General features: G+C 50.5%; 1 protein-coding gene across 1 annotated transcript in view; it reads left to right on the forward strand.

The window, feature by feature from the left end:
- Window positions 1-18,607, forward strand: part of LOC100119619 (protein tramtrack, beta isoform) — a 215,712-nt gene that overhangs the window by 51,088 nt on the left and 146,017 nt on the right. Inside the window, exon 3 of the mRNA XM_031927271.2 lies at window positions 9,181-9,238. The gene's annotated coding sequence lies outside the window, so the exon portion shown is untranslated. The remainder of the gene's footprint in view (window positions 1-9,180; window positions 9,239-18,607) is intronic.

Genomic DNA, 18,607 nt, shown 5'->3' on the forward strand with positions numbered 1-18,607 from the left:
CTATACCGGTCGCCGGCACGTTGCCGTTGACGGCATCAAGCGTAGGAGGCGCTTGATGCCGTCGTACTTCACGACGTATTTCTTGACCGACGTTTTGAATCAAAAGTTTTTAAAACGCTCAAATACATCATGTGTCATCGTATCATTTCTATAAAATGCTATTCCAATAGTTTATATTCACGTTCCTGTCGCAGTTATCATTCCTATTCCGTCAACGACGTACACTGCATTTCATATAAAATTTGTCCTCGTGAGTATAAAACCGCACACAGCAAAGCATCAAAACCAAAGCTCAAAGTTTCGCGCTCATAAAGTCATAACCATCATCAGTGCGAGAGCAGTATAGAACGAAACAAGCGCAAACAGGGTGCGTAAACGCTCGCCGGCTCGAGCTGTAGCGGAGAATATTCCAAGCGGAGAGGCAGAGAAAGGACGACGCAAAGTGGTCCGGCTGATTTTTTCATGCCACGAGCAGCGCTTTTTCAACGCTCTCTCATAATAACCGCGGAGTTTAGCCACCTGGGCATTATCCGCGGCTAATGCGTCTCGGCCTCGTAGTCGAGGGACGACGATTATTATGCGCCGCTAAATGCTCGAAGAAAGTCAATTATTCGCCGCGGTGAAAGCGATTAAGACGTCGAACGCTCGCTCCGTGTTGACTTCCGTTGTCGAGCTGTGGGAGTTTTCTTTTACTCGGTTGTGGATTCGTACGGGGGCTATTGTGTGTCATTGTAATAGCATTGGGTGGAATAAGTAGATACAGGGCGAGTTTGGCGGGACGCGTCTATTCGGCGTGCGCACATTTTTCAGCTATTCTTGTAATTGAATCGTATAAAAGGATTACCCGAAACGCGCTGCAGGGTTGAAGAACCCGAAATATACTCTCGCAGCGATATCTGCGAGCGCTGAATTAATCATGCCTGTTAATCAACTCGTTGCGTCCGCTTCGACTCGTTCTTTTATTATCCATATAGACAGAGGGGGGGATTCGAGCGAATTGATTGACATACACGTTACTTAAACCGCACCGCATTTATCGACCCTGGAAAATTCAGCGTGCGTTTTCCACTGATGAGCTACTTCCTGCGACTATATCCATCAGCGCTGTTATCGACGATCACTCCGCAAGCTGCATTCCACGCGATAGCTTTCAAAATACATATCCAAGTTTTTTTTAAAACACGCGTCGGGACGATTCTCGCGGCTCGTAAAAACGCGTCATAATAAATTTCTGACGCGCGCGCAATCCCGAAGCACGGGCTCTCTTAATCTCAAAAGCTCGCGTGGAATAACAAGCCGGGAAAAAAGCCGAACAACGCGCGAGCCCGGCCTGAAAAGAAGCCGATGAAAAAAAGAAAGGAAAAATTCTCCCATATCGCGAATATATTTCACCCTTTCCCTAGCTGCAAAAAATAAAAGAAAACGAACAACGGCATCAGGAAAGAAACGAACAGCCCGGCGTGCACAATGGGCTGCATCCAAAGCTCCTTCGTATTCGCGTGCGCGCGAGCAAATGAAAGGCTAGCATTTAGCTCTTCTTGCATAGTTGTACGTGTACGGCGCACGCGTGATAATAATACACGATGGCTGCTGATACACCGCCGGCACGTGGCGGCGAAGGAGAAAAAAAGGCGGGGAGGGAACAGATAGCGTTCGCGCGCTCTCGGAGAAATATACTCAGCGTCGTTCGCTCGTGACAAAAGCGAGCGGCGCTGCAGCAGTGCGGGAATATAGGTTGCATGCGCGCGGATCCCATCCGAGAGACAGAAAGAGAGTAGCCGGTGCACACGTGTATACGTATCGTATAATAAATATAAGTCCTTGGCAGCGCGATACAGGAGCTTTGTGCGACGTTCGGCCGAGAGGAAAAAATCCGTGGAAATGCGCGCGCGCGCGTGCGCGTCGCTAGTATATTATTTTGGCGCGTTTCCAGCCGCGCGCGCGAGCTGATGCCGCCGCGAGGCTCACTTCGCCCGGGCCGACGTGTTTTTCATCTTAGCGCTGATTTTTTTTATAACCGACGGGCTCGAGCCAGGACAAAAGGACGGCGCATCCATCGAGAGGCTGGATTCGTTCGTTTGTTATTATTATTATTTCTTTTTTTTTTATGGAGAGGTGTATAGTATAGGCACGCTGGTGTGCGCGCACAAATGTAAGTAGGGGGAGTGGCTCATTTTGGGATCGAAATTCGCGAGGTGCAAGAGACGTTATTTTTTTCAGGCCTTTGTTCACGACTTTTCCGCGGGCTAGAAGTAAGGGGAGCATTTTTCGCGGTGCCAAGTTTGACGTCAAATATCGGCGAATGACGCTTTTGGCTGGGCTGGTAGGGGAGGACTAAGGCGCTGGTGTGTTTGGATTTTTATGTATTTTTTTATTAGTTTATCGCGAAGAATTTTAGCAGGGTTTTAGCCAACGTCGTGCTACAAAAAGAGCCTGCAGTCTTGAATCTTTCAGACGAGCAGTATTTTTAAAGTCGGGTGAATCTATAATCGACCTTGTTCCACACAATGAGACTACAGCACTATTTACGCTGCGTTATATTCATTCGATTGCATTTGGATCAATTAGAGTCACTTACTCTTGCTTAAGTGCACCGAACACTTGTTTTTGCCCCGGTACATAATATCAATCTCTCGCTCTACTTAACAACCCAACAACACACCAACGTGAAATTATTAATCACGCGGGTAATCGGTCGTTTCACGATAAATAATCGAAAAAACAAACCTACTCCCTGCGATCCGAGCCAGATAAACCCAACTTCTCGATCACACCCAAACGAGCAGCAGCACTCCTCCGCCCCCTCCCCATCGCATGCGAGCCCCATTAATGTTCCTTACCGTCAGCGATTGTTTAATTGCTCGCGTGGCTGGCGCGTTTCCCGGCAAAAAGAACAAAGCTGCTGCTGCTGCTCCACAAAGCTCCTTCGGCGGCGGCGACGCAACTGCGCGGGAGAGAAAGAGCGAGAGAGAGAGAGAGAGAGAGAGTGAGAGAGAGAGAGTGAGAGAGAGAGAGAGAGAGAGAGAGAGAGAGAAAGATCGGGGGCCGTAAGAAAAAGGGCGATCGCGTCCGCGCACGAGCGTTGAACCCCGCGAGCGAGTTAAACCTCGGTCGGTGATTGATGAGCCTTCGTCGTGTAACGATCTCACCCCCTCACTCCGCGCCGCTGCTGCTAGCGCTAGAAAAGAAGAGGAGGAGGAGGAAGAAGAGAGAAAGGATGCACCTTGGCTATAGCTGGCTGGCTTACGACGGGGCTTCCTTGACGGCGCTGCGGAGCTGTTTCCGGGTCCCATAGGGATCGCGGAGAGAGCGAGCGGCGGAGAGAGAGAGAGAGAGAGAGAGAGAGAGAGAGAGAGAGAGAGAGAAAGAAAGAGAATGAGGAAGAATGAGGGGGGAAGATGCGATGATGCGCTACTCGCGCTGAGCTTGCGATCAAGGGGCCGCTGCGGACACTGGAATTTCCCGCTCTTTTTTCGCCGCCGATAATTGCAGTCGTGCAGTCTTACATCGTACAAAATCGACTATACGCGAACTCGTCACTTCCACGATCGGTTCTCGCGAGCTTCGAGAGAACAAACGAGGCCAGCCGAAAATTCCAGCGAAAGAGTGAGGGGCGCAATATCTCGCACCTCGTCGTCCCTGGCTACAGCGATTACACACTCGGTCTCTTGGCGCCACGCCCGGCCGATTAAGATAGAGCCCGCGGATAAAGATGAACTAGTGCGCTAATACCACGCGCCGAGCTAGCTCTCTCTCTAACTAAGCTCTCCTCTTTTATTGCCGCACGCGCACTGTGTATAGGGACTACCCTCCGAGGAGCAATTCGAATCGATCAAGCGACTAATCATTTAATTGCGCTCTCGCGCGGCCGGGAGAGAGAAACGGCTCATACGTATGCATATATTTATTATTAATTTGTCAGGAAGGTGGTTATGTTTCGTATATACTGCTATATACCGCCGCGCGTGTTCTTTATGGCACCGATGCGTGAGTTGCACAAGTCGCGTGGCTCTTATTATACACTTGCATGCGAGGCAGATTAGCGATCGATTGAGCGGAAAGTTTTTTTTACTCTGACTTCACGTGCATAATACGAGAGAGAGAGAGAGAGAGAGAGAGAGAGAGAGAGAGAGAGAGAGAGAGAGAGAGAGAGAGAGAAAGAGAGGCCGTTCTGCGCAGAGGGTGAGGAAAATATCGCTTTCGCGAGGATATAATGAATGTATAGTGGGCCGTTTCGCTGGTTTTTTATTCGCTTTTTCTTTTGCTTCCGCAAAGCTTCCGCGCATCGGCAGAATTTTCGCGTGAGCTTTTTTTCGTTATATGAGGGGCTTGCAGTTATGATCGTACGGAAGTTTGAATAAGCCATTAGATTATAAAGAAATTTAAATTTATTCTAGAAAAAACTCAAGCTTGTACCACTCCAAGTATGTAACAGGAGTAGTTTTAGATTGACCCTTCCCCCACCGCTCAAACTCCTCGCGTCTCTGGCCAGCAACGACAGGTGGCGCGTAGGCTTTTTCCTGCCTCCCTCATCGCTATCTGCGAGCCCGGCGCACATATAACAACTCGTCACCCACATGCCAAAGCCGCCGTTTGTGTAACAGCCGTGCTTAACAATTCGCTTGATCTGACAGATATAATTCGCCGCTGCCGCGATATACCTCGTCTACGCGAAATCCAGCAGCAGCAGCACGTGTCTTATTAAGTTCCGCGAAGAAACGACGACGACGATGACGGTGCCTGGGAGGAGAGCTCGAGCACAAACAAGCCCCAGATAGATAGAGAAGCTCTCCTGATGCTCCTCTCCGCAAACACACATACGCGTGCTATATGTAGACATATATAAAAGGAGCCCGAATGGTGGAGGTATATGCACGTAGGTAAATAAGGCGGCGAGGAGACAGTAAACGCTCGGGCGAGTAGCCGAGGTCATCAATCGCGAGCCCCGGCCGCGCATATTCCTCGCTCCTCTGCACACACACTGCACACTGCAGCCTCAGGGCGATCTCCAGCTCTCTCGGAGGCTCTTTCTCCGCGACCGCCGGCACTTCGGACTTGTAAACTTGTGCGTCCGTTTACTCGAGGACAGCAGCAGCAGCAGCAGCAACCCTTTGCCCTTCTCTATAAGTACACAGCTTCGTCACTCGCCACCGGCGCCGCCGCCGTGATGCAGGACTCATCGGCTCTCTCCCTCTCTCTCTCGCGCGCAACTTGGAAATTGCTTCCCTCATTTATAACCTCCGCAGCTTGCTACTGTCCGACCCTCGTCGCCGCCCGCTCGAACGTCCTCGTTGTCGCCCGGCTCTCTCTCTCTCTCTCTCTCTCTCTCTCTCTCTCTCTCACCCTGTATATGTATATACACGCGGCGCTGTATACCTATAGTCCTTTTCTTAGAGGACTCGACTCTCTCACGGCACTATGCGCAGGGGAGAATGACTTTGTTGCGCGGGTATGTGTAGTCGAGCGAGCTTTTTACGGCTCTTAATTGGGCGTCGAAGGAGCTGCGCTCAACTCGCTCTGTTCGCACCAGGCGAGCTTTCTTCCACGAGGCCATCAGCGCAATTGCTAATTGCTCGCAGTTAGCTCTGACAGAATCGAGCTTCCCTTTCATTTTTTCGTGTAATCGTATCGAGGAGCTCTCGAATTTCCCTGCGCACGCGCTCTTATATACACTAACCGCTGCAGCGTCGAGCGATAATCGACGCGGGCTATATAAGCTATCTCTCGCCGGGATAAGAGAGCCGATGCGCTCGCAACTCGAGCAAAAAGGCCGAACAATTTAAAGCAGCATTAATTTAATCCAATAAATCTCGCGATAAACTCAGTCAATAATTATTTATTTCGCCAATATATATTGGCTCGTCGGACGTGCGCGCACGATCTCTCGTGCGGCCTCTCTCTTCTCTCTCTCTCTCTCTCTCTCTCCCTCTCTCTTGCGCGCGTACACTCGGGTTATCGACCTCCTGATCGATAGATTGATCTCGTTGCGCTCACCCCGCGAGAGATAGGCTAGCTGCTGCAGCCCTTGCCTCTCTTCCCTCCCACCTACGCTTCTCTTCTGCTGCTTCTGCCGCCGCCGCTGTCCCGCGTGACTCGACCGATTCTTCGTTCGGCCTCGACGGGCGATTTTCTCGAGACTCCGCACCGCTGTGGCTCTAGGATGGCTGCTGTGTAGTGTATATAGCTATATCGAGGGCTGACTCTCGAGGGCTCTCTATTCCTTCCGTGGCGGCTGCTGCGCTGTGCCCGAGGGGCGAGTTTTCTCCGCACTTGAAAAATGCTCCTCGAGGGTGTGCGCCGCCGTGTGGATTTTCCGATGCTCTCGCGCGCTCTGTGTGCGTCATGCTGCGGGGGAACAATGTTGCGAGGAGAGCTTGTTTATTGGAGGAAGTGTCGATCGATTCTCGCGCGGAGTCAGTTTCGGAAAACTCTTACAGGATATAGAACGAAATTTAATAAAAAGTAACGCACAAAGGCAGTGTATGTGGAGTATAAATTTTGAAAAAAATCGCGCTCGCAACTTCCAGCATGCTCTTCCTCTTAACTCCCACGCAGAGAGAAAGAAAGAAACGACGCGCACCGGATTATTGGATGAACCCTGACCGGGACATTACGTATTCCGAAAAAAAAAAACTGAAAGCCCGGGCTCTACCTCGGCGTGTACTTTTCTTTTTCTCCTTCTATATATTTATCCCTCCTCCTCCTCCGCTCTTCCTCTCTCTCGAGAAAGAGAGTACAGTTCTTGCGACTGACGTCTTCGCGATGCCCCTGCGCTTTTTTACCGCTGGTGCGTGCACGACTCGAAGCGTATCCTATACAGCGGAAGGAGGTTCACAGCTATATAGACTTGGTTCGAAACAAAGAGCGGTGGAGGAATTTCGGTCCGTTATTTTCCATATCGTAAAGTCACATGCGTATTATCGATGAATTCGCGAATTCAGAATTCCACTCTAATACCGCGGAGTGAAAATGTTGGTCGCTTATCGCAGTCATCCTCCGCGCAGCAAACATGACTATAAGAAGAAGTCCCAACAAGGAGAGAGCGGCGACAAATCAGGCTAATACCCCCTGCTTCCCCGAACTAAATACCTCGGCAACGAAGCTGAATTCGGTAACAAATCCGAAAGCCCCGCGCTCGCGGAGCTAAAGAAAAGACCATAAGACGCGGAGCTGCAGCGAGAGAAAGAGAGAGAGAGAGAGAGAGAGAGAGAGAGAGAGAGAGAGAGAGAGAGAGAAGGAAGATAGATAAATTCGCCGATAGAGACAAAAGAGCGCGAGCAAAAAGACCCGCGCGCACACACAGATATACGCGGGAGAAGGAGAGCAGTCTAAGCCAAGGGTAACCGGAGCAAGCGTCCGAGCCTCTCTCTCTTTCTCGGCTGCTTTCGCACACTCTCGCATCAGCCACACCGAGAGAGAGAGAGAGAGAGAGAGAGAGAGAGAGAGAGAGAGAGAGAGAGAGAGAGAGAGAACGGAGTAGGGAGGATCCGGGTCACAGATCAGCGTGCAGACGCGTGAGCTCCGAGAAGAAGCGCGCACACGGTGTATGTGTGTACCGGCCGATAGCTCTTCGCGCGTATACGTATACTTCCTACACACACGCGCACGGAGAAGGAGAGAGGAGAGCTGCATGCGAGTGTTGGGGGCCCCGGGCTACTCGCGTCGCTTGCCACCCCCAGGGGCCCACCGGAGAGAGAAAGAGAGAAAGGTCTTTTCGATGCATCCGAGCGAGACCGAACTCACGCACCGGGCTACGATATGAGCCTGTGTGCGCGATGATGCCCGGACCTTTTTCCTCGGGGAGATGCGCGCTGCTGGTGCAGTGTACGCGGGACAAAGGTACGGGTAATCCGAGAGAGAGAGAGAGAGAGAGAGAGGGGGAGCAGAAAGGAATTTCGTTGGAATTAATGATTACAGGCCACGCGGAGGCGGAGGAGGGACTGCTTTCTCCGCTGATGCGTGTGCGGATCGGCTGGCTTTGCTTTACTTTGCTCTCCGCGGTGCAGCGCGCTCTGTGACGGTTTTAATGAGAACGGATCGCTGGGATGTATTCTTACTTGCAATTCGATTCGACTTTTCTCAATTTTTTCATCGCGAGCTTTTAAGATAAGTGCTCGCTTATTAAATTAATAAAATCGTTTTTTATTTTAAGAGACGATCGGCTGAATCATTGATCTACTTACTTACGTATGCGAATTTATATAGGAGAAGGGACACAAGGCATGTGCAGAGGAAACCGCGGCGAGATCGTAATTGATCGAATTACAAGGATAATAATAGCGGCGTTAAAAATGAAAATGAGATGATTCAGTGAGACGTATATGCAAATACGAAATAAGTAGATGTATACACGAGAGAGCGCAGATATGGGAGCATATACTATATAGGCAAAGCGAGAAAAGAGAGAAACAAATCGAGCGAGGGAGAGCTGAGCCTCGTTACCAGAGAGAGAGAGAGAGAGAGAGAGAGAGAGAGAGCGCGAGAGGATCTATACTCCTTTTGTTTCCTTCGCACCATCTTGCCTTTCTGATCGTTTAGTCAGCTCGCTCGCGCTCGGCTCATAGCCCTGAGCTGTTTTGATTTCGCGCGTGCTCTCCGGACTTTTTAATACCCTTTAAGAGCCGTCAAACCAAGAGTAATGGAAACAAAGTATGCTTGCATGCCTCTCTCTCTCTCTCTCTCTCTCTCTCTCTCTCTCTCTCTCTCTCTCTCTCTCCTCGCCGCGCGCTCTGATGCTGCAGCAGCGGAGCGAGAGATTTCTCACTCTGATAAGCCTGAAATGCAATTTCGTTTTCGACGGATTGTTTGCATTTAGACGCGCTTTTTTGCTCCCGCGCAGTTCTCGACTCCTTTTTTGGGATGCGAGATTTACTGCCCAGGTGTTAAATACGATGTATTATGTGCATAATTTGACAGTGTGAAGATAATTACGTTTCAGCTACGTTCGTCTCCTTCTTCTTCTTCTTTGTTGTCTTCTTCTCTTTGGGCGTCTCCGCGCGCGGGCTTTTGTGTGCTTCTTTTGTCCACACTTATGACAGAAGTATACGAAATAGAAAATGTCTGTCAAGGCTAGGGAATCATCTGCCGAGAATTTCTACTACTTATTATGTTCGGATTTTGCGTGATAGCATAAACTTATTAGCGTAATTCGCAACATACTTACCTAAATCTCTTTTACAGAAACACTGCATACGTAGTCTACCTAAGCCAAAACCGTCTACGCTTGAGATATAGTAACGTGAGTATAAATCATTACTTTTTCATCTGACTGAGCCTGATAAGGCAATAATGAAATATTGTAAATATTAGTCTGTAATCAAATATTCGCATTGGCTTACTGGCCCACAATGTTATATCAAAAAGTTCACGAGAGAACTTGACCCAGTACAGTTGTACTCTCAAAAATAAAAACAGTCCCGCATCGATTCGAACAATAACTCGCAGATTCCTGCATACAATTCAATTAGCCGCTCATAACAACGCAATTAGTAAATAAATGCAAAGCAATTATTGCCTATACATTACAATAGTGTGGCGAGTTTCAGTAGCACAGTATGTGCCGCGAGAGACTCTGATTATCATCAATTTCAATGCACCTCCGCCGCGGCAAAGCAGCTTTGCATGCGCTGATTCAATGTGTAATGCAATTTATTCAAATGTTATTACGTCTCGACAACTAGTTAAATCGCCAAACAATAAACGTGCACAGTCAAAACTATGTGTGTACTTGTCCTGTATACAACATTTCACAGCGGGTTTACACGTACGACGCGTCGAACACACACACATCGTGCCCTCGAGAATTACGACACATCTGATAAGCCGGCTCCGATTAGACAAGCTTTAATTGCTCGACTTATAATCGATCTAGATAATAATTGTCCGATCATCCTTAGAAAATAATTTAAATAAACCCTCGGCGCATATAAGAGATAGCATCTCAGAAATTACCTCAATTGAAGCCTTATTTAGCCTATACATGTGCGGCTGTACAGCCGAAGACATCTCTGACAGCTTCTAAACCGATCGAAGCTTGCCGATAACAAAACGGCGCTTTGTGATGCCCGCAGCAGCGGTAGCGCATCAACGAAAGTTTTGACGTTGCGCAATTTTTCAGCCTATATGCTGCGCATCCCCGCACGGAGAGAGAGAAAGAGAGAGAGAGAGAGAGAGAGCCATATACCGTGAAAAAAATCGGGGTAGCAGCGACCGCTCTTCGATTCCCGATCCTAATCTTGGCTTGTCTGGCTTCATCTCTCCATCTTTCCAACTGTGCAGCGGTATGCTCACCGCGTGCAATCTGCCGAGCGCATCTTCGATTCGCATAGAGTCGCCGCCGCCGACTCATTACCGTTTAAAAGCAAGTCAAATCCAAAAGTCTGAATGGCGCACTTTGTGTGTATACGCGCGCTTGCCGCGAGTGAATAATTTCTCGTCGGGGGCTACACACACACACACACAGCAGCGATAAAACCTCGAGCCGCGCTGACGTTTCAATATAACCCAGGAGTTGCATCGGCGGGTTTATTAAGCGCGCGCGTGTACGCGATAAGCGAATCATTGGAGCATTGTGCGCTGCGCAGAGACAGCTGCAGTATTGGTGCGATGATATGCACTGGGGGCTGGTACCGTTAGCGGAGCAAAGATGCGTACAGATAAATATTCAAATGGCGAATAGTATAGCTATAGTAGCGCGCAGCCTTGACTTCCGCGCTCTCTCTCTCTCTCTACTATACCCCCGGAGAGATAGAGCATTCTTTGGTCGAGGCGCCAAAGCGTTTGTGCAACTGCTGAATCGCGGAGTGGAATCCCGTTCTCCGCTGGCGCCGCGAGAGATCCATAACTATCTACCGCAGCGAACGAGTGTTTACGGCGCTTTTCTTTTCGCGCCGTCGATGCTAAATTCGCCAACTCTCCTTGTTAGACGATACGCTTACGCCGATAGTGTGCAACCTTCGCGTTAATTGCTATCTTCGGCGATACGCTATATAGCGAGAGGTGTATACGTGTGTGTGCATTATAATATGGAAGGAGGGAAGAAAAAATGGAAGCGCGCGGTCACGATACTCGATAATCAGCTCGTCTCCTCGGCGTATACTCCCTCTTCTCGCGCGCCGCATTCCGGTATAATAATCCAATTTAATGCGTACCGGCATATTAACACAGCGCCCGCGCGGGGCTTATCAGCGCTAAAGCGTCGGGATATATGTAAGGGTTCTCGCCACCGCCTGTGTGTTTATAAAGAGGCGAAAAACTCGCGGTGCAGTGAGATACAGACGTATAACCGCGCCGCCGTTGTTTTCGATGCGAGTATCGGCTTGTATCTCTCTCTCTCTCTCTCTCTCTCTCTCTCTCTCTCTCTCGCCTATACTCCCCCTCATCGGCGGCGAGAGAGGCGAGAAAAGCAGGCTATATAGATCGCGAGTGTGTAGAGCAAAGCAGCAGTAGTGGGATCAAAAAAAGAGGGGGTCGTGCGAGCGATGCGTTCGAGAGAGAGAGAGAGAGAGAGAGAGAGAGAGAGAGAGAGAGAGAGAGAGAGAGAGAGAGAGACTAAAGGTAAATGCAAACCGAAGGTGAATTTGGAGGCGAACGATGATCAAGCCGATAGGCCGCGCGCGCGCGGCCTGTTTCGTGACTATACACAGGCTGTATGTATATCGGCAAGAGATCATCCTGCACCGCTGCAGCTCGTCTTCCTCCCTTTCTCTCACTCCCGCGCGCGCGAGCGATACGTCCACCTCTTGCGCGCAGCCCCGCTATACCTTTTTTCCTTTCTCTCTCTCTCTCTCTCTCTTGCGTTCGTCCTCCTCCTCTGCTCCGTGTGCTACGGCTGCAGGAGCAGAGGAGAGGCGCTCTCTCTCTCGAGGCAAGTTCACGCGCGTTCCTGACCGCGAGGTCATTGGGCAGCCTGCTTCGCAACAAATCATGGTTAATGATCTGGCCGTACTTTACTTTACCCCTTACTACATTTTACCGGGAGAGAGAGAGAGCGCCGAGTCTTATATACCCGCTGCGCGCACGAAAGAGAGCTGCTGCCGCTGCGCACGACGTGGAAAAAGAGCGCGTGTGGCGCACGTCTCTTGCGACCGAGAGCCGTCGCTTCGCGCTTTTATTTTCATTTCGGAGGGTATACGTGCGTGCGCTTTTTTATCGCTTTGATAATTTCTCTGAGGCCGCGTATGCGGTACACCACTTTTGCGAAATTTTGCCTGGTACATCGACGCGGCGGGCGAGTGTGGGAAAAGTTCGAAAAAAAAAGAAAAACGAGGAGAGACACCGCGGTGACTCCTTCGTCCAACACGACGCTCGTGTATGGCCCCTCGCTCGAAACAAGCGACACACACCTAGAGCCGATACATCCCGCACAGCTGGCTCACAGCACCGTGTACACACGTACATATATAGCTATATACATCGGCGGTAGTCACGTCCAGTACCATACCGCGTTGTCGTCGTCGTCGTCGTCTCCATAATGCAGCCCAAGGAAAATTAGCGCGATGGAGGTTTTACGGAAAAAGAGCCACCGCCGCCTCGCGAGTTACGGCCGCCGCGAGAGATCCGTCGTAAACATATTCGCCGCAGCGACTATTATCGTAATCGGCGAGATTTTATTCCCACTTGTTCTCTCTTTGCGGCGCGCGAAACGCGAGACTGCGCAGCAGCGCGAGCTTCGGGGGATTAGGCTACGGGGGATATATTCAGCGGCGGCGGCGGCTCGATTATACCGTGAAGCGGTAGCCGCGTGGGAAAATTTATATTCAATTGACTCTTGAAAGGGGTTGTTAAATCTTCCTCGCTTACTTGCTCGCTTGCTTACTTACTTACTCGCTCGCGAGGCTTTTTGCCGGCTCTCTCTGTGTGTGTGTTTACGCGCGCAATGCATGTAATGCGTTATTAGGGGCCGAGCTTTTTACACCGGAGCTGTGTGATGAACTCGAGCAAGAAGTCACTGCTACCGCTGGTAGGTTCATTAGTCTATATATGGGCTGGATCCCTATATTGTTAATATTGGCCGCCGCGATCCAGAGCGCTCGGGATTTAATCGGTTTTTTCCGAGGTTGATTAGTCGAGCCTACATAGCTGCGTGTGCGGAGAGTTTAAAATATTACGCCTTTTTAGCTGCGATTATATACTTTCAATCGAAATCGATGACCGAATCAGCTCAATCAATTATCTCGGCGTTAATTGTCTCTATTTATAGGTTCGAGAGCTGCACAGCGCGAGATCTTTCCGATCAGATCCCTCGGCCAAGTAAAAAATCGAGGACGCATACAGTACGCTTAAGTCTCTCGCGCACAAATTACCCTCGGCAATTTCTCCAGTCAGCACACCCCAGGGCAACACGTCCCTAATTGCCGCGAAAAAGTAGAACAACCTCCGCCGAGATGGCTGGAACAACTGCTGCAGAGTTCGGCGTGTATACATATTGTATGGATAGCTGTTATACCCGTACGTGCAAACGGAGAAAAACGAGACGTCGCATAAATATTCAATCAACGAGCTCGCGCGAGCGGGAGGGACACACACACACGCACGCACACAATCTCCCAAGGATTAAGTTGTAATCGCGAAATCTGACTTTACCCTCTCGCGACTAACAGCGGCAGCGGCTCACCCGCGTTCTCTCTCTCTCTCTTTCTCTCTCCTCTAAGTACCCGACGATAAACTGCGCCGCGTGCGCGCGTTTTCCTGGAAACGTTCATCTTCGCTGAACGAGCGCCACGGAGAGAAGAAGCTGCGCGCGGGAGGAGAACGACGAGGACGACGGCGACGAGATCGGCCTATCGCGCATCGAGATCTTCTCCCTTTTCTCTCTGTCCCTCGCTCTATCTTTCCCAGCCGTATTATAGCAGAGAGAGAGAGAGAGAGAGAGAGAGAGAGAGAGAGAGAGAGAGAGAGAGAGAGGAGTATATGGATCGCTCTCGATCGGTCTTCCAGATCGCTCGGCGATCGGCGCGCTATCGGTCAACGATCGAGTTCCCGGTATACACAGCGCTCGGAGTCGCGCGGCGACCGCGAGGGGGGATCGTGTGCAGCGGATGCGTCGCCGCGGTAAATTGGCCTGAAATAGGTGAAGAGCCGGAGGTGGAGAGAGTTTATTTTGGAGCTAATTTAACCGCTGTTGTAATGTGGTTCGGTTGATGTGTGTTATACGAGAAGAAAAATAAGGAAATATTAATATGATGGATTCTATACAAGCAAAATAATGAAGTAGTACAAATAGATTTTCGCGCACGTTGCATCAGAAATATCTTCGTTGTGCCAACTCGGCAGTCTTACACACACACACACACACACACATAGCGATCGACGTATGTTTTATTGAACGGCATTCAATATTAAACAAATAATTCACTGCAGAGATGTCACGGTTTCTATTCTTATCTCTCCCCCGGGCTTATAGCCGTTCTCATCAACAAAAGAATATTCGATCTCGATGAAAAATACATTTTAATAACTCCTCCATCGATTACACTGTTTCCGATTCTATATTCTCGCGCAACCCCTTCCTCTATCCTATAGATCGATCTCGCAGGTGACCAACGTGAAAAAGCACCCACTTTTCACCGCCACCTCACAGAAGAAAAAAAGAAACTTGCATCGACTGCTAACCGAGTTCCCGCGGCATCAATCAGCATCTCCGCGAAAACAGAGAAGGAAAGAAACATATCTCGCCGCATACAGAGCGAGCGACGGGTCCGTTATAAGCGCGAGTAGCAGCGTTAGAGAAGGGGTCATTGGCGCACGCACCCGCTACATGCGCCGCATCGCATGCGCGCCTTCTTTCTCCCGGCGCAGCGCGTGTAAGTCACTGCCGTCGGCCACATTCCTCTATGTGTAGGTGTATGTTAGCTTTTCTTCTCACCCGGTCGCTGAAATTTTCGAACGCGATCTCCATCGACGCGTATTAATTTCCAAACGAAATCACGAAAAAACTCGGAGGCATAGGTCAAAAACAGCCGAGGCGAAAGAGATCGCTCAAGTTCTCTCAGAGCGTACACCTCCGCAGGCACGTCGCCGCGAAATAACAGCCTCTCTCCCTCACGCACGTGCGTTCCTCCCGCATCTGCGGCTCCCAGAGAGACAGCAGCAGGTCTCGTATTCTCCGGAGAATAAAAGACGGCGGGAAACGGTTGCAATGCTCGGGAGAAAGAAGGAGGCAATGGAAAAACGAAGCGGCAGGCAAGAAGAAGAGGAGGAAGAAGAGTAGAGGGCGATTTCGCATGCGTGCGCGTGCGGGATTGCGATCTCGCGATCGTGATCGAGATGCGCGGGAGATAGGCGATTTTCTCTCTGCCGCCGCTGTACACGCTGCGCTTTGCGCGCACGCGGACTAAGCGTCGTCGCTTATATGTACTGTATATATCGGCAATTGATAATGATCGATTTCCTTATTGAAATTTTATTGCGTCGTATATAGATAGCGCTATGCCGCGCGCGCTGGCGGGTAATTGATATTTATAAAGTGCATTACGGTTACGCCGAGAGCGGGATGTAGCTTTTGTTTAGTGCTGGCCGCTGGTGATAGCGATATACGCTGTGAGATTGCTCTCGCGCAGGTTGGCGTTCTTTTTTCTATTCTTTGCGTCACAAATCGTCGGATTTCACACCGACTTGCATCGTTATAGCATCACCGAATTACCTCGAGTCGAGCCAACCGAGCAATCCAATCACGCTCAATCATCTCTTTCGAAAACGCTCGTTCGGATCCTCGAAAAATTATCATAGCTAAACGCCGGTATGCGCAAACAATCGATCCCATTATATCCCCTCGCCGAATGATTCTCTGCGGCAAAAAGAAGCTGCAGCCGAGCGATTAGAGCAATTATTATCGCGCGAGCCAGCGATAATTCACTTATACACACACACATAGAGAGAGAGAGAGAGAGAGAGAGGTAGAGATCTATAGGCCGTGTCTCGAATCGCCGGCTAATCGGGCTCGGCCAATAAGCGTCACGTTCCTCGTCCGCGGCTCTCTCTCTCTCTCTCTCTCTCGCTGCCGTCGTCGCTCCTTCACTCGTCCCTTTGGCCATCCATCTCTGCCTCGTTATTAGCCTGCGCGCCGGCGCTCGATTGGACCAGTCGTCACGTCAACTTGTTTTCTACGGACTCGCGCTCTCCTCTCTTCCCCCGGTATCAAAGGTCATTTCGTTCCCATTGGCCATTTCCCTCCCGAGAGCGAGCGAGCGAGCGGGAGGAATTCCGAACGAGGAATCGAGCAGAAAGAGAGGTGACTATGCGCGCCGCGCTCGAGACAGCAGCAGCAGCCAACTTCTCGGCGGGGACGTGTGAGAGGGACGAAGCGGAGAGAGAAGGAACGAGAGGAAACAAGTGGATTGCAGCGAGAGATTGCGCGAAATCATTGGCCCGTACCGAGCGAGCAATTATTTCAGCGGCGCTTCGCCCGTTCATTTCGCTCCGGCGAAGAAGCGAGGCAAGGACGTGGATGCACGGCGATGAGCTCGATTTTTCTTGGCGCTCCGTGCGCGATTGCGATTTTGTTAATTGGATCTGCGCTGCTGCAGCAGATTTAGCGCTTCTCTCTGCTATCTCAGCTCCGGTATGCTCGAGGGAAAAATCGCGGATTTCGGGAGTTGTTTGTCGTCGCGCGGTTTTCTCGAGAACCGTGAATTATCCTCCCCGCGGATTTTCGACTCCACGCAGCCGTTGACCTGCAACCGAGCAGCATAGTTGCGCCGTGTAACTTTCCGCGGGGATAATTGCCTCGTCGGAAATGCCTCCGTATCTGAAGCAGACACAGGAAACGCCGCGATCAGTCATACCGTGCTTTAGATCGGACCGTCCATTATGTATTTTTATCGCACGCCCGCGACACATCGGCCAACAACCAAAAGCCTCGTCGTGCCCGCACGTTTCACCGACTTATGCAATCCGTATGCATCAAGATAGCTCCGCTAATTAAACCAGCCCGAATAATTCCTCCGCCGCGGCGAGATCCCAAGACGTAACAGCCCAACACACAGAGAGCGCCGCGACAACACTGGCAGGAATGTCTCAATCCGCTAATCCAGCCTCTCTATCTCCTCCACTCTCGCTCGACGCGGAGCTATACTTATTCGCATTTCCATCGGCAATTCTTCAGAGGAGCCCCCGCGAGAAAATTCCAGAGCTCGAACGCGCCAGCTGCCGCGTCCGACGAAAGACAGCAGCTCGAGGAAGAAAACAACGAGCGCAGGCCTCATTGTCGAGAGAAACAGAGAGAGAGAGAGAGAGAGAGAGAGAAGAGAGAGAGAGAGTCGCTGTCACGTCTCGAATTGCACACGCACCGTGACTTCTCCCGCGCCCCCGCAGACGTGATCTCCTCTCTAACTCCGCTGTATACGCTGCGCAGAGATGCCCTTCTATCTCATGGCTAGATTGCGAAGAGCGGGGGAGAAAGAAGCGCGCGCGGGGTAATTGATTGATTGACTGACTGATTGATTGATTGATCGATCGATCGCTCAGTGCAGCGCGGAGCGATTGCTATAGCTTGATATGGTTTATTGCGCGCGCGCCGATGCCCCCGACGATCGACAATTATGCGCGAAAGGTTTATGTATGTGCAACTATGCTTCTATTTTACCAATATACCTAGCCCTATAGCGCACAGGTGCAGCTCGGAGGACGTTTAACCGTGACGAATATCTTTCGTTCGCGCGTACACGCATCACCTAAAACTCGGTGAAAAATCGAAAAGATCCCGCGCGAAAGGACATCAGGCCGGAGATAACACGCGAGAAAGCTGCCGCTGCGCATCACGGACAGACACGCGGGAGGGAACTGCTCGCCTAAAGAGCGAGAGATGCAGATAGACAGCTGGAGGAAGAGACTCGGTTAAGAGGAGAATCTACGGGGAATCGACTGATATGCGAGATTTCCGCGCGCGATCGGCGGTGCGGCTCCTCTGCTTACCGCTCCGATCTCGATTAATCACGCGCCGCGCACTGTCCTGTCGCTTCTTCGCTCCTCTCTCTCTTTCTCTCTTTCTCTGCGCACCGATGGGATTTTAATGAGCGCGAGAAATGAATACGTTGCGCGCTTTGCCATGTAAATTGCCGGATTTGCAATGAGCGCGTATTCGACCTGCTGACGTGCTGTGTTTTTTTTTCCTACCGTTTGGCGGCGTGTACGGCGATGATGTTATTAGATGAGACGTATAGCTTTTAAACTCGTCGAGATGTGTGCTCGGTCAGCTGACAGGCGAGTGCTCCATTTGTACAACTGAAATTTGCAGTATTTTTTGATAGTTTTACGGCGTGTTTATATCCGAACACGCCCGCGTAATTAGCTTTATTACGAGGTTATCACGAATTTCGTGACGACAGATCGCGATGACGCTCGAACGGTGCGTAACGCGCTTTAACCGTGCCGGCGCGGCGGGAGAGTGGATAATTCGGTAGTATTAAATTTTCCCGACGCGCGAGCGAGCGGCGCTAGACTGCAATTGATTTATCAGCGTAACGATTATACGAGCGCTGCACCGTTATATGCTCCTCGTGAATTCCTAAACATTATTATATCGGTACACGTTACGCGTGTAGCTGAAACGATCGAGATTATTTACCACTGATGCCGTATTATCGTCGTAAATTTCAATGAGAATTGG

The sequence above is a fragment of the Nasonia vitripennis genome, chromosome 3 (genome assembly GCF_009193385.2).
Source record: "Nasonia vitripennis strain AsymCx chromosome 3, Nvit_psr_1.1, whole genome shotgun sequence".
Lineage (NCBI taxonomy): Eukaryota > Metazoa > Arthropoda > Insecta > Hymenoptera > Pteromalidae > Nasonia > Nasonia vitripennis.